At 42.7% G+C, this 14,371-nt stretch overlaps 1 long non-coding RNA gene across 6 annotated transcripts in view; it reads right to left on the minus strand.

Moving 5' to 3' along the window:
- Window positions 1–1,518: 1,518 nt before the first annotated feature.
- Window positions 1,519–14,371, minus strand: part of LOC107203569 — a 114,225-nt gene continuing 101,372 nt past the window's right edge. Inside the window, exons 9-13 of one of the 6 annotated variants that reach the window (XR_004497050.1) lie at window positions 14,259–14,342; window positions 13,850–14,013; window positions 12,684–12,783; window positions 9,825–9,890; window positions 1,519–2,394 (exon numbers count right to left, since the gene is read on the minus strand). This is a non-coding gene — a long non-coding RNA (uncharacterized LOC107203569). The remainder of the gene's footprint in view (window positions 2,395–9,824; window positions 9,891–12,683; window positions 12,784–13,849; window positions 14,014–14,258; window positions 14,343–14,371) is intronic. The other 5 variants (XR_004497047.1, XR_004497046.1, XR_001521241.2 and 2 more) reach the window with 5 other exon arrangements.

Here is a 14,371-nt window from a genome sequence, read left to right on the forward strand (position 1 = left end):
AACAGAGGAAATCCAGAAAAAGAGAAGAGGGAAAGAAAATAAAACACTTTTTGGAACTTCTCAAAGCTAGTCCTTATCTGAGCAATAAGAACACAGTGAAACAAACAGCACTTGGTGACAGACCTGTGCAACATCTGTCCATCTGCATTTCAGTGGGACAGACTGACATTCTCATACCTGGTACTTGTGCCAGAGCTGTGAAGCTGTGCTGCCCAGGGAAAGCTGCTGCTGCTTTGCAACAGACACAGTGTAGGTGGACAAGAATAACTCTGCTGTCAATAAGCCTTTGCTAAGGAGCCACAGAAGAACAGTGTGCAGCACCAACACAGACACATTGAACATTTATCGACTGAGCCGTAAAAAGCCGCGTTCGCACCTTCTGTGTTACCTTACATGGAGGAAATCCGGTGTTACCTTAGCTACCCCCTCCAGCTACAGCATCCCAAAAAAACCCTCTGGAGGTTTCCTGCCCCCCTTCATTTGTCTCTCTGCTATTTTCTGTCAAAGCACCAAAATCAATAGTGGCACGCTGATAGAACCCAAATTGCCTGGAAGATCCAGTACGTGGCATCCAGTCAGTCAAGTGCGATGGATTTAATTCATGCAGCATTTATAATTCCCAAGCTTTGCTTGTCAACAGGGGGAAAAAAGGATAGATCTGAAAAGCAATCAGGCAGTTTTCAGAAAGACAAAATCCTGCAGTGGTTCCACTTGCTCCCCTGCCTCCATTAGTTTGTATTTTTTTTCCTTCACTCTCATTTCTGTACTTTTCATCTCTAACACTGGCATCATAACAAAGGGCAGCTGTTGCCAACTGAAGTCTGTTAAATTTTCTGGCAATTTCTATAGTGCATGCACAGGGGTTCTAACTACAGCATCACGAACCATTCTCTAATGGGCAAATTGTCAATCCAATATGAGGAAGCACATTTAAAATACTGAGGGATCCTACATGCTATTTTGAGAGTTTGGGGCTGCATTTTCAGGTGGCTTCCCTTTCTCACACAGAAACCTGTATTTTGCTTTATATTTTCACAATTAATGGCCTAATTCTGCAGGAAGAGCCCTGCATCTAAACAGAAGGGTTGTTTTTATATGAGCAGTAAGGGCACTGTGAATCTTAAAAGTTTGAATGGGACTCTAGGGAAAATTTGAGAAGTCCCTTAAATATAATTAACCACAAAAAACCCATATCATTCTAGCACATTTTAGAGGCAGGGATCAGGTGAGGGCTGAAACAATTTTAAGAAATTTTCCTGGTTTTATTCTCCCCAAACATGTTTTTATGTCCAGTGATGCAAAGGGAATAATACCAAGGTGCATGGAGCCCTGAAGCAGGCCAATTTCTACTTCTTATCAGCATGTTGGTGTGACTTAGCCTGCTCCCTTTCTCCTGGAACCTGCCTTTCTAGAAGCTTGTCCTCAGCCATGAACAAGGAATTCCTTGTGTGCTGACCAACACACAACAGTAAAAGAACACTGGGAGGTTTCCACTCCTGACATCAAGCACCAGTCCTAAGACCCAGCTGAGTTGGAACTGCCCTGGCTGGGCACCCCAGGGGAGAATAATTTCACCATGATTTAACCCCTGTGCTTACCGCCTGCTCGGGAATCACATTCTGCAGAGCCTCAATATTAACTGGGGATTCCAGGGCCACTACAGTGGGGAGGCAGTCATTGGAACCAGTGGCTTTCTGAAGTTCCTGAGAAGGTGACTTGCTGGTGCAGCTTTTGATTTTACGGCAATTTTAGCAGTTATTTTCCCCGAGTTCTCTAATGTGAGTGGCATTGCACCCTCAAAGTTTAATATGAATCCCATCCTCCAGATATACACCTTCACTGAGGTTTCAGGAAAAGTCCCTACTTTTCACACTGCTTCATCACCCAAGTTGTTCAAGAGTTGGATGAGGACATTAATTCCTGGTTTTATGTGGTGCTAACAACAGGGTAATAAGCGTCATCTTGGAAATATTAATCTGTGTCCGCATGTCAGCTTTAGGTTTCCATCTGGTAATCTGACTCCCTGCTCCACACTCCCCCATGGCTGGAGGCCAAGGCTGCCAAAAGAACGTATGGCTACACCTGCATTGCCATCTGCTGCACAGCAAAACCCTTCCAGGATCACAGCAGTGGGGCAGGAAGACAAAAACAACACTTGTGTACTGGAAACGAGAATTGCGTACCCGAATTTGTATCGTGGCCGTCAGTATTTATCATAGATGAGGAGTCTAAGACACTTTCATTTACTGACAGGGAAAAAGGAGGTCTCTGACTTCAAAATCCTGGAAGTTAGGGTCACAATTACTCTCCTACTTGGTGTGTCTCCCTTGGAAGGGCTGGGATGTCTCCATGACAAGCAGAATGTGCTTCACATGGATTTCACCAGCGTGGCACCTGTGAGTGACATAGAGAGTTTGATTTTAATTTATGTGTAAAGACACAGGAAGGCTTGGGCAAAAAAAAATAAAAATCTATTTGTATTTTCTTTGAGTTTATATTTTGTTGTATTTTATTTCAGAGTAAGATTATACTAGAAGGAAAATGCAATTAAGATATTATTCAGGGAGGCACAAAAACAATTTTTTTGAAATGGACAGGGATTAAAAGGCAAGACTATTTGTGCTGCACTGGGGGATGATGATTACTTTAGACTTAGATGACAAATAAAATACCAGAATCAATCATTCAGTTATCTTACCAAGCTGGATGAATTAACTTCTTTCTTTAACACAGACAATATTAGTAAATAGGTAAAGACCTAGCCCCAAACCTCCAGCATACCCAAAATATCTACTCTGAGAGAGGTTTCAGAGATGCCAAGGAAAGGGTTGCTATAATTTTATATACAAGTTTTTAAATTACTATGGTGATACATGCAGAAAATCTTAAAACCAAGTCTTTGCAACAAATTAGTTGAGGTTTCTGAGTTGTTTTTAACATGACTCCTAGGCTTAAGAGTGGAGGTTTCATGAATCAGGGTCATGAATAATTTCTGATTGTAAATAAAGGTAGACAGGTTACTGCTGCCATTAAGCCAGACTTCTCATCAGCTCTCTGAAACTTTGAATCTTCTTGGAAACCCAGGCTAAAGGGCCCCAGTCCTTCCCACTGTTCCACACCAGAAAGGTTGTATTTAGCACTTCAGCCAAGTACACCCACAACATTCCTGTTCCAAATCAAGTAACTGGTTACATCAGTGCTCCCACCTCAGAGACTTCAGCAAACAAAAACTTTCATGCTCTTCAGTGAACATCACTGATACCACCTCCTAATCTTCCTGATGGCTTGCTGTAGGCACTGAACTTCCACACCTTCCTCCCTCTCTTGCACAGGATGTTTCCTGAAGCATTTGTGTCAAGGGCTGGATGGTCTGGAGGTAACAGAGCTTGGGACTGGATGTCATAGGAATCACCTTGAGGCTGTCCTCTCTGAACACTGATTTATTTTTGTACCACAATCATCTAAACCCTGTGAGCATGCACCTCTCAACCACCCAGCACCGTGGCTATGTGCACCAGGAACACAGAAATGATTCCTAAGAGGGAGCAAAAAAATCACATAATTCAAAACCACTGGGGAAACTCAAGTCTGCACTGAGAACAGGCATCCTGAAAATCTGCATCCTCTTAGTTCTATTAATAACCCAGTGTTCAAGTCAGTATTGACCTATTAATTAGGTGTCAGTAATTCATACAGAAGCATGCTCAGTTCCTTAGATGCAAGGTGAGATCAGCAGAAGGAAGACAAGAAATTGGTTTCAAAACCACAAACACTTATTTTCCACAGCCACAGGGAGAAAATAAACTCTCAGGCCAAAAACAGGATCCAAAGCTGAACATTTGCTACCGCTTCCATTTCATCTTTGCTATCTCCAGAACAAACTTAGTGACCAAGTGGAGGTTTACAGGCACCCAAGTCCATGAATTCCCTTTTCTTTTTGCAGCTCTTGCACTCCTGAGCCCACAGCCAGACAGGCTGAGACAATGGCTCCAAAGGAGGTGTGACCACCCTCCCAGTGCCCAGTTGCTCACTTTGGAGCCTCGATGTGTTCATTTACATATGTGCTAACCCTATTAACCAGTAAGCAAAACACGAACCCAGTTGGTTTTTATAAGGCAGCTGCGCTTGTTTGGGGATTTTGACAGCGAAGACACACAAGACAAAACAAAACCCAGCATACAAAACAAAACCAACCCAGATGTCCTGTGGCAGCTTAGAGGAATTAAGGAAAGGGAAGGGAAAAAAAAAAAAAAGAACAGAAAAGAAAAAAGTGTTTTCTAAACTGCTGCTTCGGAGCTTTTATCTAGATTTAACGGATACATTAATTCAATTGACGTGCAGTTTAACCAGCCGACAACACATGAATACCTTCCACAAATGGTAGGATTTGCCTTCTTTCCCCCTGCAGAGACATTACCACAGATGTGAGCTTTTTCCTTCTGCTCTTTTCCTTCCCCCCATCCCTCTCTTTGTAATATTTTAGCAAATAATGACATGTACCACATGTCTCCCAACACGCAGGCAGGGGAACTCTGAAATGAGCTGCTCCCAGTTCTACACTGCTGATTCTTCCTTAACTGCCTCGGTCTCTTAATGCAATTTTATTGGCTTTTTAAATTTTTGATGGACAAATATTGATATGCTAATGACTTGCAAACCAGTATCCAAGAACGTATTCTCTTACTAAAAGAAAAAAAAACTCAAACAGATTTTTTTATACCTGGGATTGGCATGATGTCTAAGGACAGGCATAAAAAGAAGCAAAACTGGGTGTTGGGAAAACAGGGACATGGTTAGAGAAATTCTTATAAAAGGTGGAAAAAAGGAGAGGGTATAATGGAATGAATGCAAAAATACGGCAAAAGAAAGGAAAAAACAGTACTGGAAGGGAAATCTGACATTTAAACCTCGGCTCCTGGCTGGTGCCCATGGCAACTCCTCTGACAAGTTGGTAAAAACTATTCTCTCCTTTGACTGCTTTCAAGGATAATCCTTGCTTCTCTTTCCTGGGAACCATGACAGATTTTCTCTCTTTGGGGACGGTGCTGGAGTTTCTTTTATAATGGCTCTAGTAAATAATGGAGTGTTAATGTCTTTGAGGATGACTAGCTGTGAAGTTGGGTCTGTTTGGGACACAATTTCACACTTGTGTCCAAGTGAGGCATTACGTGGCAAGGAGTACAGGTACCTTCAAATGCTTTGTATCACATGTTTGTGCCATTTTAAAAATTCTAAATGGAATCCAGCATTAATAAAAAAAACAAAAACATTTAAGGGAAAACAACTTGAATTGCTCCATTGAGCTCAGCATGTGGTATTCACGGTTTCTAAATTTAAATAAGGTTTCCATCTGCTCTGTTGTTCAGGAATCTTAGGGAAAACTATTAGAGAGCAGGAGGAGGGGGGAGAGCAAGCATATTGAGGCAAGGTTATGCTTTCTGTGTGGGATACTTCTGAAGCAAACAGTCTGTACTGTGCTGGGTCTTGCCTTGACACACAGAGCCCCACAGCCCCAGTCCAGCAGCTGGCAACACCACCAGTGCCATGGTGTAAATGCCTCAGGTGTAAGGGAAACTGGGCTCCTTTGGAACAAGAATGGATGGATCAGCTGCAGGAATGAAGGTGCTCACACATGGGCCTATTGTTCTTATTTCCTCACTGAAATATGAGTAACAAATGTACCATTTCCAGTAACTTTCACCATATTAAGTAGAAAGAGAAGAAGTGCCACAAACTGTACAGGCTTGTATTAATAAGTCAAAGTCAGCAGGATAAAATGCACTCAGAAATCCCTGGAAGCATAAACAAGATGCAGAGCTCTAGCCCAGAAGAGAATAAACACAGTGTAAGTAAGCCATAAACCATGGATGTTTAAACAAAGTCATAAGGTTTTATACTGGCCTTAGAATAAAAGCTTTTAATACATTTAAAAGCCATCTGGGAAACGGGCAGGACACAAATGTGGTGATATTATAAAATGTAGAAAACAAACATGTCTAGGAGGACACGGAGAAGCCCAAGAAAGCTTGGGGCAGAAGGGAAGCATGACAGCAGATGGAATTAGTTGTGAGTAAAAGGGAAATAAAATATAACCAATAATCGTAACTTCAAACTTTGTGTTTTCTGTGCATTTAAATGAGTTAATCACCCAAAAAAGAGAAGATAATGCTACTAAGGGACAGTGCCATGAAAACCTACTGTGTCTGTGGCACAGAGCTGCTAAAAGCAATTTCTCACAGTGAGGTTGGTAGTAGCACATCAGTGTTGCAGGACTCTAAATCCCTTTCAAACCCTCCGAGAATGGTGAAGAAATGGGGTAGGAACACAGTTCTGCACTTTTGTTATGCAAATCCACAGTGCACTTCCCCCAAACATTTTGTTCATTTCTTGTCACTGGTAACAGACACACACAAAGTTTTTTGGGGGGACGGGACAGCAGACTGTAAAAGGATCAATTTAAATGATTAAAGCAACGAGGACATTTCCATATGAAGGGCGATTAACAAGTTCTGGGGCTGGTCTCTGTGTTCTGCCTGTGCAGTGCTCACTATAATGCACTGCCAACCACCACAGTAATGAGAAGCAGGACAAGGAGATCAGCGCTGCCCTGATTAAAGAGGATACATCTTAGGGAAGCTGTGATACCAGGCTACAAAGGACTGTGCAGATAAGACCAGCATTTTTATAGGCCTTCTTAAAATACAAGATGAAGGAGGATGTTTGAAAGCCAGAAATGTAAAAGTGATACAAAGTGCTGCATAATGAACCCATCGCCACAATCACCGAAGGCAAGGACTCAATGAGGTTTGAAAAGATGGCTGTTTTTACAGCTATGAAATCCACACTTTTTTCTGAAAACAATTAAAAACTTCCCTAATAACACAACCATAAAATATTACAGCATAGGATGAAGGAGAAGCACCTCATTCTTCAAACAGTGATTTAAGAATGCAGCCAAGGATTAACCTCATTTTCACTTGTGGGTATCGCCAAGCAGAGCATGATGGTAACTCAACACCCTCAAAATTAGGAAGAAGCTTAAGCAGCCTGTACAAACTGATGACTGACTGATGAAAGTGCAAGAGACACTCTTCCAGTGTGGACACATCATGTTGTAACCCTAATTCACAGTAAGATTTTCTTCCCTCAGAAGCCACAGCAGGTCCAGCAACAGAATATTTGACAAGATGGAGGCTGGACTAATTTTTCCAGAACACACTTAAAAAATAATTTAGTGAGTGGTAACAGGTTTGAGAAAATGTGCTTGCTTTTAAAGCAGGAAGAGGTTAGACAAGGATGGAATAAATAGCCTGGAAAAAGCAGATGGTATGGTGGTTGTGATGGACCATCAGCAATGTCTCACTGCAACGGGGATGCAAACTAAATGTGCCTCAGCAGTCCTACCTTTTAATAGAGGCTCATCCAACAGTTCTGCCAAAAATATGGGCTTGCTTTCCCTACAGGGTTGGGGCTTTTTTTCAGTAGTTCAGCCATGGCAAATGACCACACGGTCATGCATTAGTTGAAAAATTTGAGCAATAATTACTTCAGTGATTAGTAGTTGCAGATTTTAAAAATATTTAAATATGGGAAGAAGGAATACAAACATTCTGTTCCTCAAAACCATCTGATAAGAGTCCCATTTTCAAGAAACCACAAAAGGCTTAAAACTTTTGTTTTTAAAGAAACATTGAGGCTCCTTTTTCAGCTGCTCGAGTACAGAAACTGACACTTGAAGAAAAATGTCAAATACTGCAGCAATCACAAATTACATAAAATGTGAGTTCTAATCACAGGGTTTGGCATCACTGTGCTAGAACGTTAAAATATGCCCAAAATACATCCTGTTCTAGTGGGGAGAGCATTCAGCTGAGAAGGATGAGGCAGGATCTATTTGTGGCTTTCAGCAGTGGCTTTTGGGGCAATTATAAAAACCACCTGTAGAGCTGCTTCCCACTTTTATTTTGAGACACAGCGTTGACAAATCTGTACGATGCTTAGTAAAAATGGTCCCCAGTTTCAGCTGGGGCTGTATGTGTAATTTCACTATAAATAACAGCAAGAAAAATACTCCAAAGCCCTGTATTTAATTCCTTGTGAGAATACCAAGTCACAGGTAATCTTAGCTGAGCTTCCACGTAGGCAGAGAGCAAAGGTTCAGAAATCTCAGCAGCAGCTGCCTCTTCCTCCTGTGAATAGACAGTCCATGGTGGTCCTAATGCATTCTTTCCCTGCCTTCTCTGCTCCTTGGGATTGAGTGCAAGCACAATAATAATGCATAAATACAGGCATCATGGCCTAAAGCTTCTCTTTTCATCCCCAAAGCTTCATATTGCAGGTGTTATTTATACTCTTTGTTCCGTAAGGAAATCTCTGGAAAGCAAAATGAGGAGTTTCCAGCGTTTGGAAAGATAAACAGCTTGCTGTGTGAAGGGGAGGAAGCACTAATAGCTTGCATGCACATAACTTGAGCACATTATTCTTCAGTGTATCACAGTAAAGGCATTTCCATGGCATGCTCACATTGTTCCTTGAGCTACTGCTTCAGGAAGAGAGTATTCCTGGTAAAATCCTCTGAGAGCACTAAAATCCCCACCTGCCTGCCCTCGAGACATGCCGAGTGATGATTTGAGTATTGGAAGAGATTGAGATCTGAGGTACCTGAGAGTTACCCAGGAGGGCCCCATTCTCCAAGCACCACATCTGGACTGTAAAATAACCCCCTGCTTGTTTCAGCTTCAAAAGAGCAACACACCTGCTTTAGGACAGACCAGCTACAGACTCCCAAATTGTGAGCTGGGTGACACTTCCACACACAGATAATATCAGTGTCTAAACCACTCTTCTAAACCAGGGCGTCAAGAATCACTTCTTGGTAACCCACAGCTAAGCAGAGGTGGTGGCAGAGGTGCAGAAAGGGGATCAGACACACAGGGACAGGGCAGCAGACTCTGGGAAGTGGGGAACTGGAGTTTGAAGGAGAAATGGGGAAAAGAGGGCATTTTTCCTCACTCTGACTGTAAATATGTAGCATTTAGACTCCCTGTTGAGGAGTTACTCAAACATTTGTAATTTACAGGTAATCTGAGTTACAGTCATAAAATTAGGAGAAATCAGATGTGGCAAGAAACCAAAACAACTGGGCATTACACTACAAGCTACTTCCATTCTGCATTTGGATTAGACATCACCTTTGCAAACCAAGCACAATGCTCCAAGTTTATAAATGGAAACCTCAAAGCAGCAGGAGATCAGGAGATGAAATGAAGCACTGAAGATTCCAACCTCATGCTACAAAACATCTTGCTCTTTGCAGCAAAGAGAAACCTGAACACCCACAGAGTGCAGGACCCTGGCTCCTGTGAGAAGAGTGGCAAGCACCCAAAGTCACAGCTATGTGGGAGGTCCCAGGAATGAAATTACCATCTCAGAGCCTGAGGCCCTACAGGTACTACACATGATTAACTCCCTACAACTGCAGGCTCGGTGACCCCTGAAGAACATAAAACCAGCAGGAAGGAGTGGCTTCCTTGGCAGTGTGTGTGGCACATGCATGAGCCAGGTGATGTCACTCCCAGCCACAACAGGCCTCCCACACTTCCTTCACCAGTTCCCCCTGAAAAGGTCCTTTTGGCCTTTGAAACAGCAAGCAGGGGCTGCAGCCTCTCCACAGACTGTGCTGTCAGAACTGCATTGTAATTCCCCCAGCAAATCCTTCCTCAGTGCCTCTGGCACACTATGGCCAGCATTTCTCCCTTCTCAGGTGACTCTTCCTAGGGCTCTCTCATCTGCTCCATCCCCATCATCCTGGCACAGCTCCTTACCTCCAGCTCCCCTTTTGGATCACACATCAGCTCCCTTTCAAATGCTCTACCAGGACAAAGTCAGACCTGTGTGAGAGGAAAGGAAGGGCTTTATCCGCTGGGTTACTTAAATCTATTCCAATCTTCAAAAATGTCTGTCAGCAACACATGTAAAACCAACTCTTTTCCAGTGAAGGATTAAAGCCACCTATCTTCAGCAAACTTCAGAACATCCCACAGGAAGCAGGGCTAGATTTCACTGAACCCACCACCCCCCACACATGAACTCTGTGCCAGATGGAGCCTTAGCAAAGCACCACTGACCTAACAGCAAGGTGTGCTCAGGGCAGCACTTCCCTATTGTCCCATACATACAAGTCAGTGACAGACTGGGAGCAGTAGCTGGACTCTGTTTATGCTGAGGAAAGACAACAGGATGAAAAACAACTCCCTGCACTCTCAGTGCCCTCCAGCTGGGCTCAGAAGAAGCCACAAGTCATGTACTGGTATGCTGCTCTTGCATAACATCATCAGATACTGCTCTTCTGGACATGCCTAATGTTTTGGAGGAGAGTTTTATTTGTTGATATAGAAACAACTGAGAAAGTAAATTTTTCCCCCTCAAGACAGACAGTGAAACATCTGTGTATGGATGAGTGTCACCACATCTGCCCCGCTCATGATCAGCAATTGCCTCTGCCACAGCCAAAACAGAAATGTAGGCAGCTTGAGCTAAAGGCATAAACTCAACAAGTGAGGTGACAGATGAGGGAAAAAATGCTACACATTCCCTGGGAAATCATCAGTAGGCAGAAATCAAGCCCCCAGTTCAGCAGAACTCTTTATGCTTGAGTGTTTTGAAGACACTTGAAGAAGACAAACCCTGCAGCAGCACAGAGCTGCTGAGTGCTGGTCAACACTTGGTTCAGTGACAGTTCACAGAGCAAAGCTCCTAAAAGTGCCAGCAACATTCCCTGGAACTGCCCCAGTGGCTCCAGCTGCACTTCCACTCCAGGACTGATCCTGGAGGATCATTCCAGGGTGACCCTGGTCAGGCAAAGCAGACAGACAAACTGAAGCCAGGACAGAGAAATAGCACGAAGCTTTGGCTTTACCTTTCCAGCAGGAACGCCACGCACAGGGACCGTGGAGCAACATCTCAGTAAACAATAAAACCCCAAATTAATAAGGAACCGGCCACATGCTTTGTGCCTGACATTTCTGTACTGTATATAAGTAAATGTTAACTCAAAATATCTTGCTGGTGGCACCACATTATCATACCAGTGCCTGATTTGACATGTGCTTTCCTTTAACCAGCAGAGAGGCAATAAGCACAATCTATGGAGCTCCTCTCAGCTTGAATTCCTCTGCAACTCAGAGGGATACTGCAACTGCAATCCACCACACATATGGAGTCATAAAATACTCATCACTGATTCTCAGGGGCAGGTTCCATTGTTTTGGCAGATTGGCACTTCAGCTCCTAGATGAAGTTTAGTAGCACTTAATTTTACAAATCTTAAGAACAAACAAGGGACAGATCACAGTGTTTCTGTCTTTGGCAGCCCATGAGAATGATCACATCCTTCCTATAACTTAACCAGGTATAAGGTTGTAAGTACAATATTTCATCTCCATCTGCTTTTTGCACATCTGTACTACTGGGTCATGCAGCAGTTCTGTAAAGATACCCTGTAGATTGCAAAAAATTTTTGTTTTAAAACTGATTTACGAACTGAGAGTCATATTCAGTGCTTATGGTATTCATATCCCTAAAAATGAAAAGCTGAGAGTGAGTGATGGTTATCTCCTGTTAACAGGACTTTAAAACCATTTGTTTTCCATTTTCATTTCCCTGCACAGTCATAAATTGGTGTCAGATTGATTCAGTGACCCAGATATTACTACTTCCACAACTTGGTCATTTTTATCTCCCGATCAAAACGGTTGCACTACAAGAAGGATCTTTATGTCTTTTTCTATCAAGTTGCCATGCCAGTTATTTGCAACATAGATGCTAGAATGGCCACATCACAGGAAAGTTATTATTACTTTTACTGCAAACAGAACAGAATTAGGCACAGCAGCAGACTAAAATTTTATTCCTCAGCCCCTTTAATAAATTAGCTCACTTTGTCATCTGGTGCCCAGTTACCCCTCAGACAAACTGTATCTTCCACACAGAAGATAAAAGCTGACTGAACATCTCCTTCACTGGAACAGTGTTTCCCTTTTTGTCCCTCTTGGTAAGATGAAGGCAGAAAGAGCCATGCACGATCCTGTGTCCTACACAGGAAGTTTCCCATCTGCCCACGAACAAGGGCTCATTTTTATTGCTTTGGACATTTCCTAGGGAACAGAAAGTACCACTGCCAATTTCTGTCCTAGGAAGTATTATGTTTGATTTTAATTATATTTCCAGAGCTTTTTAGGACTACAGCATTTCTAATTACTAGTGCAAACTGAAGGTATCAGGAAGGGGTGCCCTCCTGACATCCTAAGGGCAGCAAAACAGCCAAGCTGATCACATCACTCCCCACCTCAGGGTATGGATCAATGTCAAAGGAAGGATAATATACTAAAGAAACCTTTCCTGGGCACTGGGAAAAGGCACCTGAGGAGATGCTTTACTGGGGGTCCCATTCTGAAAGCATTCTGCTACAGGAAAGAAACAAATTCTGAATGGCAGCATCACTGAAGTCCTGCAGAAACCTGGTGAAAGCCCTCTGGAATACCCCAATCCCACATTTCTTCATGGAAAAAAAAATCCCTGAAACACTGGACAGCGAATACACTGCTGAGACTACACTGTCCTCTTGTATGTTAACTCAGGGTACACAGTGGGTGAGAATGGGAAGAAAGTATTCCTGTAGTTACCTCTTTATCCACTGCTCACCCTCCTCCTGCTCCACTCTCCTGGCTTAGTGCCTGCAGAGGATCCCACTTTGGTATCTGTGGTCTGAAAACACTAACAGAACTTACAAAAAAAAAAAAAAAAATTGGAGAGACTGTTGAAATAATACAGCAAAGATTAATTCTTTCTAAGAATTACTGCCAACTAAGAAAAAAATAGGCTTTTACCTCTTTTTTTAGTTCCAAAGACAAGAAGGGTTTTAACTGAAAATAATTATGGCTCCCTAAACCTTGGAAAGCAATGGATTTAGTTAATATGCAAAACTCTCCTTGGTGTTATGCAAATAACTGGGTTATGGAGCTGCATGAGAGAAGGGTTTGTATTATGAATCAAGGTAAGAGAATTTCATCACAAAAGCACAGATGTTCCAGGGACTGGCTTCTGAAAACAAAGTTATGTAAAAAAAAAATCACTATAAAAGCTCCCTGGCAATATTCAATATTAAGGATAACCACAACTTCCTACTCTTGCACTGCTTCTGTGCATAAGTGACGACAGCACTCACCTGTACCCAGACATAGATGGTTTTGTTCAGGTGACTCTGCTGACTACATTTGTGAGCCATGTCTTGGAATTCCAGCAAAACAGGTCTAAGAGTTTTACAAACACCAGGCATTAGCAGTGCAGCAGCCTCCATCTGAAGTCTGCTGTGTGGATAGCAGCCACAGAAACAGTACAAATTACTCTCTTTGTGTTTGCTGAAACACAACACTCTCCAACAGTGACAGTGCCTGGTTACTGTGTTCATGAGAGGCCAGTGAACAGACTCGGCCAGCAGAGGCAGGTTAAAAACCCAGTTATTTTTCTATCCACTGCTACCAGAGCTATTATTACAGCTTCTCTCCTCTTTGGAAACCAATCTAAATAAAACATCACAACCCTGTAACGTGACTTTCTCAGCCTGCTGTCTGGTTTAAGTCACAGGGATGCCTCACAGAGAGGACTCGCCTTTTTGCTTGGCAGTGTCTTTCTCAGCACGCTGGTCTTCTCTCATAAGTCTAAAATTCACTCTGCCAAGACCTTATGCATGCTCTGGCCATAATCTGAGTTCATCTCAGGATACATGAGCAGTGTCCTTTCCCTTTCCTAAGCCTTTAGAATATAATTATAGAAGTGAGACAGTACTCACCGACCCCACCTGTACACGCACTCCAACCTTTTCTCACAAGTTACCTTCTCCAGAACATTAAATTCACAGTATTTGCATTAACTGGTTTATTAAATCACTGAGCAAGTGCAAGTGTGGTACTTCTGTTGGCACACAGATGTTGTCAAGCACATTCCAGAGCCCTGCTGGAACGAGAGAGCCAGTTTTCCTATGGAACCTTAATTGCATTTTTCTGTGATCAAACATGGGATTGCTGGAAATCACAAAGGACTTCCTCCATAAATAACAGGTTTTTCTCCTAATTTCAGTTGTTTGTTCACCCAACTAATTACAGACAGGGCAATCACTGCATTACCATCCTGCTGCTTGAGCACTGTAAATTGTCTAGATACAGCAGTAAATATCACCTCAGAGTTTAAACTTGGCTTACTTGGCTATTTGCTCTGAAACACTGTTTTAGACCACAATGCTGAAATCTCTCTCAGTGACCGGGTAACATTACAGTGCTTTAGCTCTGCAACAGATAAAGGAGATGTCTGTTAT

The sequence above is a fragment of the Parus major genome, chromosome 4, assembly GCF_001522545.3.
Source record: "Parus major isolate Abel chromosome 4, Parus_major1.1, whole genome shotgun sequence".
In the NCBI taxonomy this organism is placed as follows: domain Eukaryota; kingdom Metazoa; phylum Chordata; class Aves; order Passeriformes; family Paridae; genus Parus; species Parus major.